The sequence below is a fragment of the Pinus tabuliformis genome, chromosome 2_2 (assembly GCF_031772625.1).
Source record: "Pinus tabuliformis cultivar Carrire ecotype Pingquan chromosome 2_2, CPIR1, whole genome shotgun sequence".
Classification (NCBI taxonomy): Eukaryota; Viridiplantae; Streptophyta; class Pinopsida; order Pinales; family Pinaceae; genus Pinus; species Pinus tabuliformis.
In genome coordinates this window covers 237,450,586-237,468,811 of record NC_142300.1, presented here as the reverse complement: position 1 = coordinate 237,468,811, position 18,226 = coordinate 237,450,586, and positions in this window count along the sequence as shown.

Genomic DNA, 18,226 nt, shown 5'->3' with positions numbered 1-18,226 from the left:
ATGACTAGCCCACGTAGTTAATCACGGGGTTAGAGGGGGGACAGAGCCCCCCCTTCATTGCAAAATGGGGAGGGTGGCAGCCCCCCATGTCCGGGGGAGCGCCTCGGGAATTTTTTTTTGTGGACTCTATATTAGGTTGGGTGGACCTACCTATGGTTTTGTGCATGGTTTTCACACATGGTTTTGGACGCGATGGTTTTTGGTCGATGGTTTTGGACGCGATGGTTTTCAGTCCATGGTATTGGATGCTTCAGCATGTATAAATATGTATTGTAGCATTGAAAGGAATATAATGAAAAATCAAGTTGGTAGTACCGGTTTTGGGATCCAGGGGAAATTCACTGTGTATATGTGTTTTATGTGTTATGCTCTCGCATTGTTTATTTTCTATGTTTTAGAATTCGTATGTAGGTAATTTTTATGTGGGGTTAAAACCTACATTTGGTATCAGAGTTGTTTTGGCTTCAAGGGGACGCCTTTGTTGCTGAGGGATTTCGCTCGGGCCTATGGTAGACCCTGTTTAGTGGGAGATCTACGAGATCGATTCTAGTGGTGAAAGAAGAGGGCGAGTAGTGGAAAGATAGAGATCAAGAAATTTAATGGTCAGAGTTTTGAGTTGTGGAAACTAAAGATGGAGGATCTGTTGGTGGATAAAGATCAGTGGATCGTGGTAGATCCGAGTACTACACCAATGGGAGTGTTCGATGAAGAATGGAAGAAGTTGGATCAGAAGGAAAAGAGCATAATATGATTATGTGTCTCAGATTCAGTATTTCTGAATGTATCAAGGGAAGCTATAGCTAATGCTTTGTGGGACAAGTTAGGGACTTTGTACCAATCTAAGTCTCTAGTGAATAAATTGTTCCTATGGAAACAATTGTATAATCTGAGGATGAAAGATGGAGACTTGGTGACAGAGCATCTGAATGCATCTAATACTGTCGTAAGTCAGTTATTATCTATTGATATTAAAATTTTAGATGAAGATAACTGCGTCAGTTTGTTTTGTTCTCTAATAGATTCTTGGGATAGTCTGGTTATTGCAATAGGTAGTAATGCAACTACCTTGCAGTTTGATGAAATAGTCTCATCCTTGCTGACAGAGAAGATGAGACAGAAATATGCAGAGCCGGAATGGTGATGCCTTGTATATATGAGGATGGTCCCAAAACAGAAACAAAAATAAGTCATCGACTGGGAGATCTAAATCTAGAGGGGGATCTAAATCTCCAAGAAAGCCTGTAAAGGTGGTGTGCTGGAAATGTGGAAAGGAAGGGCACTATAAAAGGGACTGTAAATATAAAGCTCCTGACAAAGGAAAGGGATCCGATGATGCTCCTTTTGTAGAGGAAAAAACCACCTCAGATGAAGGTGGGGATGTGTACTTGGCTTCTTCAAGTACACATGTAGATCATGAGGCATGGTTGATTGACTCAGGTGCATCCTTTCACTTCACTCCCCATAGAGAGTGGTTCTGCGAGTATGAGAAATATGATGGTGGTGATGTCTTCTTGGGGGATGCAAGGAAGTCTAGAATCATTGGTCATGGAAAAGTAAAGTTGAAGTTACAAGGTGGAAGTGTTATAACACTTCCGGGTGTTCTGCATATTCCTGCACTAGCCAAAAATCTGATTTATGTAAGCAAGCTAGATGATGCATGTGTAAAAACAATGTTCGAGAAGGATAACTGCAAGATGGTTCGAGTAGCACTGGTATTGATGTAGGGAGTTTGGATTGGAACTCTATACGAGCTGCAAGGTAGCACTATTGTTGATGGTTGCAACAGTCCTGTGGTTCCTAAAAGTGGAGCAGAAAATATAGTGTTCTCTAGAGAGAAGACCATGCCGTGGCATCAAAGGCTTGAACATATTGGAGAGAAGGGCCTTCGAATACTTCATGGTAAAGGTATGGTAGAAGGTATGAGTAATAGCTCTCTGGAATTTTATTTCTGTGAAATTTTTTTATATGGGAAGCAGAATCAGGTGAGTTTCCCCTCTGATGGTAAGAGGGTGAAACAGATATTAGAGCTTGTGCAAAGTGATGTGTTTGAACCTGTGAAGGTACCATCACTGGGTAAGTATGTGTACTATGCATCATTTATAGATGAATTCTCAAGGAATATTTTGATATATTTCCTTAAGAAGAAATCTAAAGTCTTTGATAGGTTTAAAGAATTTAAGGCTTTGGTGGAAAACCAGATATAGAAGAAGATAAAGGTGCTGAGGTCAGATAATGGTGGAGAGTTTTGCATCAAGGGATTTGAATAATTCTGTAAGAAGTGTGGTATAGCACGATAGAAGACTACTCCATACACACCTAAGCAAAATTGAGTTGCAAAAAGAATGAACAAGACGTTGATGGAAAGGGCAAGAAACATGCTCAGTGGTGTCAAGTTAGGACATGAATTCTCAGTAGAGGTAGTGGAGATAGCATGTTACTTGGTCAACAGATCACCTTAATCGGTGTTGGAGGATAAGACTCCAAAAGAGGTATGGACTAGTAAGAAACCCTCTCTTTCACATCTGAGGGTATTTGGATGTGATGCATATGTACATGTTCCAAAGGAGGAAAGAACACAGTTGGATAGTAAATCTGAAAAGTGCATCTTTATTGGGTATAAGGATGGTTTAAATGGTTATAAGCTTTGGAACCCAGTAACAAGGAAGGTTGTGTACAGCCAAGATGTGGTGTTTAGAGAGGTGAAAGATGTTATTAAACATGAATTCCAACCAAAGGAACTCGAGAAGATAGAGTTTGAGTTTAAGGAGGAAGAATCAGACTCTACAGTAGAAGAGGAATCAAAAGATGAAGAGCCACAAACAGTGGGTGTGAGAAGATTAGTTCGAGAAAGAAGGCAACTAGAAAGGTATAGTACATCTTCTTTCTATTCAAGTTTTTCTTTATCTATTACTAATGATGATCCCAGAACTATGAAGGAAGCAGTAAATTCAGAGGATGGAAAACTATGGAAAGAGGCCATGGTTGATGAAATGGCATCTTTACACAAAAATGAGGCTTGGGATCTGGTGGAGTTACCAGCTAGAAGGAAACCCATTGGCAGCAAATGGGTGTTTGAGAAGAAGACAAATGCAGAAGGAAAGGTAGAGAAATACAAAGCTTGGTTGGTAGCGAAAGGTTACTCCAAAGTGTTGGGAATTGATTTTGGTGATATTTTTTCTCTGTTGCCAAGGTAGCTTATATTATATTACTGTTATCTATTGTTGCTGCCTTTGATTTTGAAGTAGAACAGATGGATGTGAAGACAACATTTCTTCATGGGGAGATGGATGAGGAGATCTACATGAAGAAACCTGAAGGCTTTGCAGTGAAGGGTAAGAAAGAACTGGTATGCAAGATAAAGAAGTCTCTGTATGGGTTAAAACAATCACCAAGGATGTGGGATCAAAAATTTCATACATTTATGCGGGGACTTGGCTTCACCAGAAGCAAAGAAGATCACTGTGTGTATTTTAAATTAATTGGTGACCGTGTTGACTATGTTATCTATCTCGTCTTATATGTGGATGATATGTTGTTGGTTGGAAATGACAAATAAATTATCCAGGATTTGAAGACCCAATTTTCCTCCAAATTCGACATGAAAGATCTTGGTGCTGCATGTTAGCGCTCGAATCTACCTCAGGCTGAATGAAGTCAAGGTTCAAGGCAACATCAAACCAAGCTCAGTCTAGTAGCTAGCCCTACCAGAGCAGGAGAGGGCTCTCTCCGAGTCACACTCAGCGAATGGATAGGCAAAATGGTCTGAGATGAGTTACAATGCAATGTTTACCTTAGGCTAGTAAGTGAAAGAGGATTTTGGAAAATATTTTTGAAAGTGGCCGAGCTTCTGGGATGTATATGGGACTGGCACTTAGCAAAGAAAAGAGAGTTGAGAATGAAGGCATAGATTATTCCGTGAGGCAAGGTAGGCGGGAAGCGCAGTAATTTCAACTTAAGGTGATGCGGAATGCAAAGATTTCCGAAGATAGTGAAAAGGGCATGGTCACATGAATCCTTTTCAATAGAAGAATAACACTGCACATGAAATTTTCCCACAGGCAGAGCAATATAAATTGAATTCTACCTAATCTCACTTAGAAAATTTCATTGAAATGAAACATGAAATGAATTATGAAGCATAAAAAGATACATATGGAACATAAGAACACATTTTCCACACTCACAACCACAAGAATCTCATGAAACAGAGCCGATACCTTTCATCAACTCTTTGTCAAAATATACACAGTGCAGAAACAGAGTTTCTTTCCCACAATCTCCCAGAAGTTACAAGCCAGCCAACCCTTTGCAAATAACTTTCTTACAATATATAGAAAGTGTAGAGAAGAGATGGAACGCCCAGGGGTTGGGAAGTTACTCAAATCATTTCGAAAAGGAGATGGAGAGCCAACCATCAACTACAGGTGCAGTGCTCTCAAGCATGACATTTGGCTGGGGTGACCCTTTGCATTCTTTTGCCACTTGGATAGATGCCCACCTGGAGAGAAAATTCTTTAAAAGGCACCCTTGGCGCCAAAAAACTGAAGAGTAAATGACCGGGCCCACTTGGAGAAGTCGCGACCCAAAATTTTGCGAAACGGGAGCAATTTGGCAGTTTTTTTCCCTCTGCGCCGCGCCAAATTCCCTGTGCATCGCGCCACTTTGGAGCCTGTTTTGGGGAACGTTCAAGTGTCCAAAATGTACCCAAATGGGTTTGTTGGAAATCCTGTCTTGTCTACTTTCCAAACCAACTAGAATTTCTGAATTTGAAATTCATTTGCCCCTCCAAAACTTCATTCTCCCAAGACTACTTTATGTGTGTCCAAAAAGTGGGAGAGAGGCCATTTTTGGGTGTTTTTTGACCTTTAGGAGACCCAAAACTTGTCAAAATTTCTTGCCTAAACACTAGTAGATGTATTTTTCTATGCTGAATCTAAATATGCAATCCATTCCTTGATTAGAGTGCTAGAATTTTAGCATCGTGCCACTGGAATTTCCTGTTTTATGCCCAAAAATTTTGCCTGTGACCAAAATTTGCCCAAATTTTTTGGAATTTGGGTTGGATGTTCCCTATGAAGTGCTTTGTTGTGCCAAGGAAGCCTCAGCCAAGATTCGAAGCTGATCTTTCTCCTTTGCCTCTTTTGCCTCCTTTGCCTCTTTTCTCGCTTTGCTCAATTTTGCCTTTAGGCTCCTGATTCTTGCCTTGGAACTCATGTTGCAAGCCTGGTAGTGATAAGTCATGCACCTCAGCATGTCTTTCTCCCTGTTTGCTTTGTCCAACAGCCTCTCCAAATGCATGTTGACCCTCTCAAGGTTGGACTCCCGGTCTTCATTGATTTCTTTCTCCAAAGATGTGAGCAGAAACCTTCTTCTTTGAGCAACTTGGTGTTGCTCACGGATGTTCTGCATCTCCATGATCATCTGTTGGTACTCAAGCTGATTGTTTCTCTGCTCTAGGTAGTTCATGTTCCACTTGGCCCTCTCTAGATCAATGGTCAAGTCTTCAATCTCTGATTACTGCTCCTTGATGATCTCTATAAGCTCCTCATTGGTGGGTTCTACATCTGGCTCATCATCCTGGAGGAGAACAAACTCGGTCTCTTGCTCACCTGATGGCCCCTCCTCCTGCACTAGCTCCTTGCCCTTAACCTGCTCCTGTGGTGTTGATGGCGGAAGCGAGGCCCCTTCCACCCCAGGTGGAGATAACACTCGCTTTGCTACTGCAAACAACAGTATGGTGTCTTTCGGATAGCCTCTCTGATATGTGATGAAAATTGGCATGGTGGCAGTCTCATGGCTCTGAAACTGATGTGAAGGACTACCCATCTTAGGCTCAAACTGATATGAAGGACCTCCCACCTCATGCTCAACCTGATGTGAAGGACCTCCCACCTCATGTTCTGCCTCTGATATCACCGGTGGAGCGCTGAAGAAATCACGGGAAATGAAGTCCTCCCAAGAAATACCCCGCAATCCCAACTGATAGTCCACTAAAATCTAGATGAGAGCAAAATGATAGACACTATTTAGCTGCTGTCGTGGGGTCTTGCGCTCCATGAAGTTTTTCATCTTCTCAATGTTGTTGCAGATGAAAAATGGGAGGCTCATCATCTTCACCCTAGTGAAGTGCATGAGCAAGCGGATGTGATAGGCATAAAGGCGAGAAAACCTCCCCTCGCAACTGAAATACTTCATGATCAATCTCATGAGTGGGGCATACTCATCCCTCAAAAATCTGAATGGAAAAACTCTAGTGAGCTGGCTCAAGCAGCTATTCTTGATGTAGGGCTCATAGTGATGCCTCTCCACTTTCTTCTTCTTATGCCACTGCTCTCCAACATTAGGTATCCCTGTTGCCACTGATATAGCCTCTGGTGTCAAGGTGAAAGTGACCCCAGCCAGTACAGACTGACCTCCCTGTAGATGAAGTGTAAAAAGGTGGGCCAACTCATGATGTACTCTGACATTTTCCACCCTTTGGCAAAATTCATAACATGCCAAGTGCTGGAAACAAGACATGGAAAGTGGGCATGCCTGTAGCTCTGTGAGGGTGTTGGGCTCGTCTCTGAGATGCCTGCCACTCCGGTGATGTCTCCTATGGGCCCTCTCTCCTGAAGATGTGTCATTGTGTGTATCCCCCTCATAATATGATGAATTTTCTGATGCCATCACTGCTACTTGTACCCTGAGTTTAATGCTGCCCTTTGAATCCAATGACACTGATGAATGCTCTGAAAATCTGTTACCAAGGGGACAATAAAACAAGGGAGTGTTAGGAGGGGAATGATGAAAAGGGGAATAGGGGTTTAAAGGAGAAATTTATCAGGGATTTGGGAGTGTTTGGGGTATGGTTTTGATGGGGTAGGGTTTGGGATATTCTTAGCTATAGGAATAAAGGGGACAAATAGATATGATTGCAATATAGCTAGGGTGATGGTAAGGGGAAAATGCTACAGGGAAATTAGCTGATCAAGGTAGGATAGGAGCTTATTTAGCAATTGTATTATTGTAGCAAAACCCTAGCTTTTTTTTTTTTTTGCCATTCTTTGTGCCATTTTGTGTTTGCTTAAAAATTTTCCTTTCAATTTCATGGTCACCAAAACATATTTTTCCTTGAGTTAAGGATCAATGGTTAAAAGATTTATGGGCACTTTTGCAATGTTGAGAGCCAATTTACAAAAAATTTGGGAGATTTGGTGCTTTTTTAGGCTCACAGGCCTGTGTGCCACGTGCTGGGTATGTGCCGCGCCAGTGCAGTGTTAACACTGTGGCCGGGCTCCCAGTGCGCCGCGCGCTTTCAAATGACACAACTTTGCTTGGAACTCCGGAGATGGGTGCTTAGTGGGGATTTCTAGGGGTTTTCTTAGGAGATATGGGGGATATGGAGGTGAAAACGATGAGGAGTGAGGGGACAAGGAGAGGGGAGAAAAACCTTGGTGGCATCTTCACAAATTGGCAACCCGTTTATCATTTTCGCTTGATGATTATTTCATGGATGGCCATTGTGCTTTTGGGCACCATTAGATATCCTAAAAAACACATATTAATGACACAAGTGATGGAGAAGAGGTGTCAATCATGGCATACCTCTTGATTCGCTGACTTCACTGAGATCCGAATTGAATGGTGTCTAGGGCAATGCCCTGGAAAATTTTGGTTTTGGACCCTATGTTAGGTTGGGCAGACCTACCTATGGTTTTGTGCATGATTTTCGCACATGGTTTTGGACGTGATGGTTTTCGATCCATGGTATTGGATGCTTCAGCATGTATAAATATGTATTGTAACATTGAAAGGAACATAATGAAAAATCAAGCTAGTAGTCCCAGTTTTGGGATCCAGGAGAAATCTCTATGTATATGTGCTTTATGTGTTATGCTCCCGCATTTTTTATTTTTCTGTGTTTTAGAATTCATATGCAGGTAATTTTTGTATGGGGTTAAAACCTACACCTCTCTCGAGTGCAAAGAATAGACGATATAGTGGCGGTAGAGGATTAGTTCCTGGATGAACATTTGTTTACTATGGCTATGAAAACACCATGGTATGCAGATGTAGCGAATTACTTATTAGCAGGAAAATTGCCCAAGCATCTGACACCCAGAGAAAGGAAATTGATTGTGTAGCGTAGCACTCGTTTCTACTAGATTGGAGGATACCTTTTCTACACGGGAGCTAATATGCACATTCGTAGGTGCATCAGGGAGGGAAAAATTTGTGATATCTTAAAAGCTTGCCATGATGGACCTTGTGGTGGACACTTTGCAGATTGCAAAACTGGACATAAAATTCTATAGATGGGCTACTACTGGCCCACTATTTTTAAAGATGCTATGAAATTTGTCTAGGCATGTGATAGTTGCCAAAGGATGGGCCACCCTGGCCAATCTGATAAAATTCCCCTGCATCCACAGCTGGTGATAGAACCCTTTGAGCGTTAGGCATTAGAGTTTTTTGGGTCGTTCAAACCACCATCCAACCAAAAATATTATATATTAGTTACAATAGATTACGTAACTAAGTGGGTGGAAGTAGTAATGTTACCAAGAGCAACAGAGGAAACTATTATTAATTTTCTTTTCGAAATCTTTGTGCAGTATGTCTTACCTAGAGAAGTAATTACTAATGGGGGGCAACAATTCATGGGTCACAAGACTGTTGCTACATTGAAAAATCATCGCATAATACACAGAATTACTTCTCTGTATCACCTACAAGCGAGTGGGTAGGTGGAGAGCACCAACAAAGTTAATGAAGCTATTCTAACAAAGATAGTCTCATCACATCGATGAGACTAGACTACTCGATTGCCAAAGGCCTTGTGGGCGTATTGCACAACTTGGAGAAACACTACTGGATACTCTCTGTATCAACTGGTATTTGGTAAGGAACCCATTTTTCCCATAGAATTTGAAATACAAACACTAAAGACAGCCAGGAAGTGGGATTGGATTTAACTGAAGCCCAAGTTAATAGGTTACAACAGATGAGTGAATTAGATGAAATTCGGCTACTGGCTCTGCAACGTATGACACTTATTCAACAGCAAAGAGCCAAATGGCATGATTCCCTGATTAAGAAGAGACATTTCATGAGGGAGACTGGGCACTTCTTTATGATTACAGGTTTCAAGACTTCCCTGGCAAACTGTAGACTAGATGGTTAGGCTCCTATGAAATAAAGCAGGTACACGATAATGGAACTCTTACCCTAGCCACCATTGATGGGACTGGTTCTTATTTTAAAGAAAACAGGCATCAGGTGCGCCTCTACCAAAAACCACTTACTGAAGAATCTTTCTATCAGTGGATACGTGGAGACCCCACCATGACAGTTTTAGCTGCAGAAGGCAATCCTTTGGCAAATTCATCTTTATAAATTTTATTTATTCTCTATAAAATATGTAAATATGATTGCTGATTTGATTTTATTTGATTTTTTTCTTTTTCTCTGCTTTTTTTGCTGTTCATTTAATTGAACAACTATTGTTCATTCTATTGAACAACCATTATTCAATTGAATTGAAGAACGCTTTCTTTCTTTTCATTGCTTTGCTATTTAGTTAATTGAACACTTGTTGTTCAATCTGTTGAACAATTGCTATTCAATCTATTGAACAACAATTTCTTTCTTTTTGTTTTTTTGTTGTTCAATCTGTTGAACAACTGCTATTCAATCTATTGAACACCCACTATTCAATCCAATTGAACAACACTTTCTTTCTTTTTATTGTTCTGTTGTTCAATTAATCGAAGAATTGTTGTTCAATCTATTGAACAACTGTTGTTCAATCTATTGAACAATACTTTCTTTCTTTTCGTCATTTTATCATTCAGTTAATTGAACAGTTGTTGTTCAATCTATTGAATAGTCATTGTTCAATCCAATTGAACAACACTTTCTTTCTTTTCATTGTTTTGTTGTTCAGTCTATTGAATAGTTGTTGTTCAATCTATTGAGCAACACTTATTTTCTTTTCGTTGTTTTGTTGTTCAATCTATTGAACATCTGATGTTCAATCTATTGAACAACACTTCTTTTCTTTTTACGTTGTATTATTGTTCAATCTATTGAACAACACTTCTTTACTTTTTGCATTGTTTTTCTGTTCATTTAATTGAACAACTATTGTTCAATTTATTGAACAACTGTTGTTCAATCTATTGAACAACTGTTGTTCAATCTATTGAACAGATGCTATTCAATCTATTGAACAACTATTGTTCAATCTATTGAACAACTATTGTTCAATCTATTGAACAGCTTCTATTCAATCTATTGAATAGATGCTATTCAATCTATTGAACAGCTGATGTTCAATCTATTGAACAACACTTCTTTTCTTTTTGCCTTGTTTTTTTGTTCATTTAATTGAACAGCTGTTGTTCAATCTTTTGAACAGCTGTGGTCCAACCCAATTGAACAACGAAATTTTTCTTTTTGTGTGATTGCTCTTTGCTTATGTCAGCCCCATTTTTCTTTTGTTTCTCATTTTGTTTTCTTTTCATGGCATGAATTACACTACTTTTACGAGGACAAGAATTTATGGATTCCATTGAAGGGAGTTAATACCATTAATGTTATGATCTTTAATAGGATAGCTTCTTGATGATAGATTATTTTCAAGAAAAGGGACACAACTATTTATATACTACTTTACTACATCGTTTTGTGTTGTACATGATACTGATTGATCATCTTAATTACCATGCTGGTTCCACCCTTCCTAGTTATAATCTTCTCTGTCTATAACAAATAAGACTATCGGTATACTTTTTCTATTGACATGTTCAGCTTCTTCCACCATCCCCGCTCTTAAGGAGTATTGAGCATCTCTCTATTTATCATAAAAGTGTGTAATAACAGCAAAATTTTGTTTTCAAATGGAGGATAGGGGGTCTCATTATGAGCCAGCCTACCATGTTCATAAGGCTGTAGCAAAGTGACATTACCATTATGGCCACCACACCAGGGTTATGATCCATTCGATAGCCAAAATATCCTTGGAACAGGAGGTCTCATCACGATCCAGTCTGATCACTTTTGCTACATCCCAATGAATGGCAGTGTGGCTATATGGTTACCACGCCAACACACTGATCTCTTCTGTAGAACAACACTAGAATTCTCCATCTATAAATTGAGGATCCTAGCTCATATGGGTTATAAAGCAATCCTGCCAAGGCTATGGACGTCTACTGGTAGTAGAGCCTCTGCTTATGGTATTGAAGTTATATCTTATCGTCAATTATTACTATGGTACCCTCTTCTTATTATTTCTTTTTTATAGGAGAAATTATTTCCTTAATTTTAGAACAACCCTTTCCTTGTCTACTTGGTCATAGGTGACCTCTCTTTTTAAGGAGAGGGGGGATTCCCATTATACCTTTGCATGCGCTATATTTATTCCACTTATTGGACTTGATAAGTTGCCATCATATCCCATGATCAAATGACATGTGGCAGTATAGTCTGAGAATTAATATTATTAATTATCATGGAAATTCTGCTTGACATTATGGAATTTAGTTGTTACATCTACTTGCTGTTCCATTTTACCAAAGCAATTGTTGTTCTCTGTTGCATTTTTCTTGCTATGTTAATATTTGAAATTTTAGGGTGAATATCAGAAGATTTGAGCATTATGGGTGGAAAATCAGTTCGCCGAACACCCTTAGTGTTGGAAAATTCTGACAGAGCCAAGGAAATTATGGTGCGTGGGGGATGGATGCCATATTTCACCAGGCTTTAGGCCCCTAGAAGTGAGATCACCTTTGAGTTTTTACAACACTTATAGAATGGGTAGTCCACGGCAAAAGGTGTAATAATAACAATATCAGAGGCTGTGATAGCTGAAGTTTTTGGGTTGTCGGTAGAATGAGTAGTATGGTCTAAAAAGCACGTAATGTTGCATGACGCGGTGGGAATTTTCAGAGACGTGGGCGAAGAACTAACCCGAAAAGGAAAGGGCTTTAAACCGTCCTCTCTAGGAGAACCATGGTGCGAATTGGCAAGTGTCGTCCAAAAGTACATTACTTATGATGGTCGACGGGATGTGGTAAAACCATGGCAACTTAAGCTCTTAGCCATTTTAAAGCAAAAGCTTACTGTCAATTTGCCATTTTTCTTAAATTCATTATTGCATGATACAACTGATAGAGTAAGATGGGCTAAACATCCTGATACTGTAATCAATCATCATGGTTTGATCAGACTGATTGTTAGTCACAGTCTTGCTCAACAAAATTTAACTTGGGATAATTTTATAACACCACTAGAGATTAGGCCAGACCCTGTAGTCCAAAATTCTACAACCTTGCAGAACCTTATTCTGAAGAGGAAAAGAACTTCTGATACAGTAATAGGAACTCATAAGTGTAGGTGTTCTATGAGGATAAACCCAGTTCAGAGGAATTTTGTAGATACTCAGGGTAGCGCCGAATGCCCGACAGAGCCATCTAGTCCAATTACTGTATAGGACTCTAAACCAGAACAGGGGGAAGAACATAATTCTGAACCTGAACAACACGAAGAACCCAATTCTGAACATGAACAAGAGGAATAACCCAATTTTGAACCTCAACAGGAGGAAGAACCTAATTCTAAATCGGAACAAGAGGAAGAACCTAATTTTGAACTAGAACAAGAGGAGGAACCCAATTCTGAACCAGAATAAGAGGAAGAACATGATTTTGACCCAGAAAATGAAGCAGGGCCTTCTTAAACACCACCTATGAGCCCCCGAGATGATTTTTTGCAGGAATTTGAGGAAGGGATGGCCCAGGTTCTTGCAAATTTGAATGCATATATGCGACCTGGATGATCACTTGACTAGAACGTGAACAAAGTTCAATCCTCAAGAGATTCTAGTCACACGGAAATTTTTCTTTCCCCATAAGCTGCAGACCAGGAAGAGAAAGTGGACACAGAAGTAATTCATGAATATGATAACTAGTCAGGTGACACAGTTATAGTGGAACATAGCCAAGATGAGCACCAAGAACTGTTAGATACAAAGCCTATTGATAAACCTGATCCTAAAAAATATGCTTCTCAGAAGAAGCGAGTAGCCGAAATAAAGTTAAGGAAGCTGAGGAAGGAATACCAAAAGCTTCAGAAGATGGTTAAGCGGCTATTTTGGAAATTAAAAGAAACTGCAAATAGGAAAGCTCAAAGCATTATTCCTGAGCTAGTCATTGTGGCCATACAAACATAAATATGTGAAGGTAAGGCAATAGGAACCCAGAACGAATCGATTTCTATTTAGATGGTCGCCACACAAACAAGCCCTCACATAGATTTGATAGATATGGCTGCTCAGATGGAGGAATTATCCTCTCACAATAAAAACACCTAGACAGAGGAAATATTCAATGACGCTCCATCAAGCAGTAATCCTATTCTTCTAGAGTTACAGGAGGAGGTGGTATAGGCCCAAATTGCTTTAGCACAATGTCAGAAGGAGAAATTTCCTCTACAAAAGTATCAGGAGTTGCAGAATCAATTCAAAGAATTGACCATATTTGAGAGTGAAAATTTTGATAAGTTTAGGCAGGAGGAAGAAAAGCTAAGGAAAGTAAAAGCCAAGCTAGATAAGGTCGTGGGTTAGATCGATGCTATTTTCTCTTTATATTCTGATGTCTTATCTTACAGGTCTCCTACTACAAAATATGCTATGTTTTTGTTGGAAAGATATTTGCTATTGAAGATTAAAGTTGTTAAGGCTGGCAAGTCAGTTGAATTGAAGACAACTCATGAACTCATAAAATGTTGTAAGGAGCATGGGATAAAATTCCAATGTCTTCTCTGTGAACTTTATTTGCATAATTTTTTATTAGAAGGGGAGGTGGATAAGAATCCTAGCCCTTTTGCTGGGGACATTGAGTTCCAGGCCTTCATTTCCTTCGTAGTGAATCGACTCAAGTGGTCTAGGGCTTATAACACCTTTCAAATGAAAGAACATGGATTGGATTTGTGGGTAAGGGGTGAGCGTACTCAACCCTTGCATCTTTTTGTTAGACACAAGAGGCTCATGAAACATGAGGGAGTAATTAAGACTCTGGGGCCTATACATAAAGAAATTGTGCAAGCAGGAAGGACGTATTTCTTATCCATACAGGAAAGTTCCTTACTTGCATCCAAACAGAGATGGATGGCCTCTACCAATAGTTTCCAGAACAAAGAATCGTTTGGCTATAGGAATTTTAAAGTTGCCGCAAGCCGTTTTGTCACATACAGTAATATTATATTGATGGAAGGACCATATTGGCTAGGATGTCGATTTAGGAGCCCTAGTATTTGGTACCCTCCTGAAGGATACCGTTATGATTATGAGTTTCCTAAAGGTCATGAATGGATGGCCTTTTCAAATTTAATACAAAAGAATGGTTTTAGGTTGTATAAAGAAAAGGTCTTTCCTACTTACTCCTTAACTGCATTACATAATAACTACTTATTTTCATGAGGACATGAAATAAGGTAAGTAGGGGAGTATGTTGGGCCGTGCAACAGGTATAACTTTACTCTTGATTACAATATCTTTTTCCTCCTTTTAATGCATGTGTGCCATGATGTAATAATGTTTTGATAGAATTTAGATAAGAAGTGAAAGAAACTTCTTTTGATGCGATTTGGCTGTCGAAACTAAATTTTGTTGCTTTTTATGCAGAGATTAGAGAATGGAACAACTATTGTTCAAACTATTTAACAAAAAAGGCTAAACAAGGAGAAAAGAGCACGTCTTGTGCGGTCAAATTAAGAAGAAAATCAAGAGGATCAGCGCAAGATGGAAGATTGTTTGATAATAGTATTTAGTTGTGAATTCCTCAGGATCTCTTGATCCTAAGGAATCACATTTATCTCTTTTTCCTCTTTGACTATAAGAGGGGAAAAATGAATAGAATAGAGGGACTTAACTTTTCTCCTTTTTATTTTAGTTTTCATTTTAATATATAGAGCGTGATTCTGAAGGATACATCGTGCTGTAATGACATATGGATTTGATGAATAATATATAATTCGTGTTGCTATTCATTCATGATATTCTGAAGTAATTAAGCAGTAATCGCTGGCGGCTTGGGCCTGGTCATTGGTGTATTTCATTGCTATTCCCTGTGTTATATTTTTACTTTTCTTTTACTACAAGTTTAATTACTCTATTTCATAGCTTTAGAATTGATTTACTTTCACCAGTGTTGAGCTTGTGTATTCATTGCATTAATTCTTATTTCTTTTGACTGGTTTCATTTATTTATGTTGTATATTGATTTAATTATTAGATAAGAATCATTTCTTATTAATTTCAGCCAAAGTGTTATTGGTTAGATCAGGTGTATTACTTTTATACAGAATTTTAGATTCAATTGAAAGAGATATGTTATTGCTACGGTGCACTCAGTTGATGTATTTGCAATTAGGACTTTTTGATTAAGATTGAGTTTTGATGCTTGAATAGGTTAATTCCCTTGAAGTTACAAGTTTAATAGTTATGGTTTGATCTGTTTAATCTTGTATTGAAATCAATAAGTTATTTTAAAGCATTACTCTCTATAGATTCAACGATTTTCATCACTTGCACATATTGTGTACACTCTTGAAACAAAAAGACTTACCCAGGTTGATAATTAATGTGAGGCATTTAGGAGTTATAAAAGACACCTTATATGCACCCAACACCCTATATCTTAGTGCACAGGGAAGTTTTGATTCAGTAACCTTATATAGAAGATCAAAAAAGAAGACTATTGGAGAAATTCATATGTTTTATCTGTTTCCTTTTGTTGTTTATGTTTGCGATATATGTTGTGATGAGATAATGTCTTTATGAAACAATGATATATTGATGTGCGAAACCACTAGATAATTCTTATTAATTGAACGCAATTCATTTTTAAGTATTTACACAAAGATCATAATACATTCAGTTACGTTTGTCTAGCACTTAAGTAGATCTGAGTAGATTCTGATCTAAGGATAATTTATGGTTCGCATAAGTAGGTAATTCATCTATTCAGAGTCTGCAAAAGCTGATCGCGACCTCCGTGGAGGTCTATGAGTCATCCGAAGGGAGTTACAGTACCAAGCCCTAAGGGCTTATAGATCTGTGTGAAGGCAGAATTAGGCCATAAAAAGACATCAAATTGATCTCTGGATGTGGAAACTTGGTTCCAACATACCCCCATACTGCTTCGGGTGAGACTTCAGTTCTCACTAAGTGGGTTGATTTCGAAAGGGCCAATAGTGTAGTATTTTTTTTGGTGCAACCAACTCTAAACCTAGGTCAGGACCCATTAAGCCAACAAATAGTATTCTGCCACATGGCCCCTTGGAGGAGAGAGAAAAGGCCAACCTCCACTTGGTTTTGCATTGAATTTCTTTATTAATTGAAATCGACCCCTCTTGACACTTTAACACTATATCAGAACTTTTCTATTTCATAACTTTTCAAAATATGTCATGCCTAGAAGCTCTGATTGCTGATATTCCATGACCTCTGATATTGTGGGACTTCCAATTTGCGATCACGGATATCTCTTGACTGTTGGGACCTCCGATCACCTATATACTGTACCTTGGACCTCCAATTTATCGAAACTGTAATGCACAATGTGTTGATAAGCCATGATGTTATGAAGTGTGATCGCCGATATGTGATTGCCGATGTGATGTCATTAATGCCCATGGAACTTCTTGAGTGGTGACACGTGTCACCTAGATATACTCTGATAGGCCCCTGAAAATTCCAAATCAGCATGCCACATGTCCCTCCATACAACCACATCATGTAGACATCAGTTTCCATGTGTCTTTATCAAGACCAGTCCTATGTTTCCACCCGTCCTGTTGGAGGAGAGAGAAAAGGCCCACTTGCCCTTGGGTTTTTGCTGATTTTATTAGTAAATTGCAATTGGCCCTCCTTGGTTCTTTAACACTGAAGGAACAATCCCACTTATTTGGCACTATGAACATTCACCGATCTCAACATTGTTAAGGTTGACATTTTGAAAACACCAATCACCGATATGCGACATGGCTTGGACCTGCCAACTTCAAATACTGTGGGACTTCCGATTTGTAGGACCTACGATTGTCGATATACAGTATATCATGGACATTTGACCTCCAATTGTCGATATCTGCGATTGCTAATCATAAGTTTTCTCTGACCTCTCCTACTTCTACTTTATAAAACTCTCATTGCGACCTCTGATATGTCAGGACCTTACCCTTAGTCCTTTTCTCTTTGTTTTCTGACTTTCAAACAACAACTTCAAGCAAGCCATATCTTCTAATATAGAAGTTCATTTTCGGACTTCCATATACTGTTGGAAAGCTCGTTCTAAGAACTATGAAATGGAGAGGGTCCAATTTAGCTTTGAGAGTTTATGTGGCTTGTACGATGGCTTCAAAATTCTCTTCCCTTTGGCACTTTGGATAACTGAAAACTCATAATGCACTGAGTGACAACATTGTCTCCAACTGGGGACAGTGCCTTACTGGCAAGGTGCTGGGAACCTGCAGACTAGTAGCCTTCACCATTGGGCATGGAGTTAAAAATATAATGAAATTATACAACCATAAAATCTCCCTGAGAATTTATTTGCTGGGAGTCATTTCCTCATCAAGCTAAAATGAAGAAATAAAAATTCTAATTGGAAGCTAAATGCTCAACTAGTGAGCTTATTTATACACAACTCCTACCTACGTACAAGCCTAAATTTGCCTAAATGATTTCAACCATCCAATGGAACCAGGTCAACATCTAGGTGCTAGACTTAATGCCTCCTTGCTTCTGAAATTTAAAAATCAAAATAAGAATGAACCATGAAAATCCTGCAACTAAAAAGCTTGATGCATACTCCAGAAACAACCTGTGATGTTGACCAAAGAATGTGCTCATGTAATCAGCTATAGGGTCATAGAAATAACAAGGAAAATTTGCAACTGCCTTATTTTCATAAACAGTCTACTGACCAATATATTCTTGGTCAGGGTAGCTGAAATATTGTTCATCTCCTCAACCTTAGATTTTTAAAGAGAAACTTGTTACTGGAAGCCTTCTCCCCACTTGCTGGTAAACCACTCACTTTGAATGTCAGAAACCATCTCATACTCCTTCGAATAATATGAATCATAAATCATAGGAGATTCTTAAACTTGTTCTCTAGGTCAAGGATGTGCGTCATGGACTGGAGCCTCTTTATTAACCTCCTAGTGGGCCTCCTCT